This window comes from Oryzias melastigma, linkage group LG10 (assembly GCF_002922805.2).
Source record: "Oryzias melastigma strain HK-1 linkage group LG10, ASM292280v2, whole genome shotgun sequence".
Lineage (NCBI taxonomy): Eukaryota > Metazoa > Chordata > Actinopteri > Beloniformes > Adrianichthyidae > Oryzias > Oryzias melastigma.
The window spans coordinates 28,838,350-28,838,555 of NC_050521.1; positions in this window are offsets into that span (position 1 = coordinate 28,838,350).

A 206-nucleotide genomic window follows, 5' to 3' on the forward strand; every position below is an offset into this window, starting at 1 on the left:
AAAAGCAACAGTAACTGGTTCCAACTGAGATCTGCAGGAGAACATCTGAACACATCGAACCTTGATGCAGATGGTCTACAGCTGATGGTCTATAGATGATGGTCTACAGATGATGGTCTACAGATGATGGTCTACAGATGGTGGTCTACAGCTGGTGGTCTACAGCTGATGGTCTACAGCTGATGGTCTACAGCTGATGGTCTACA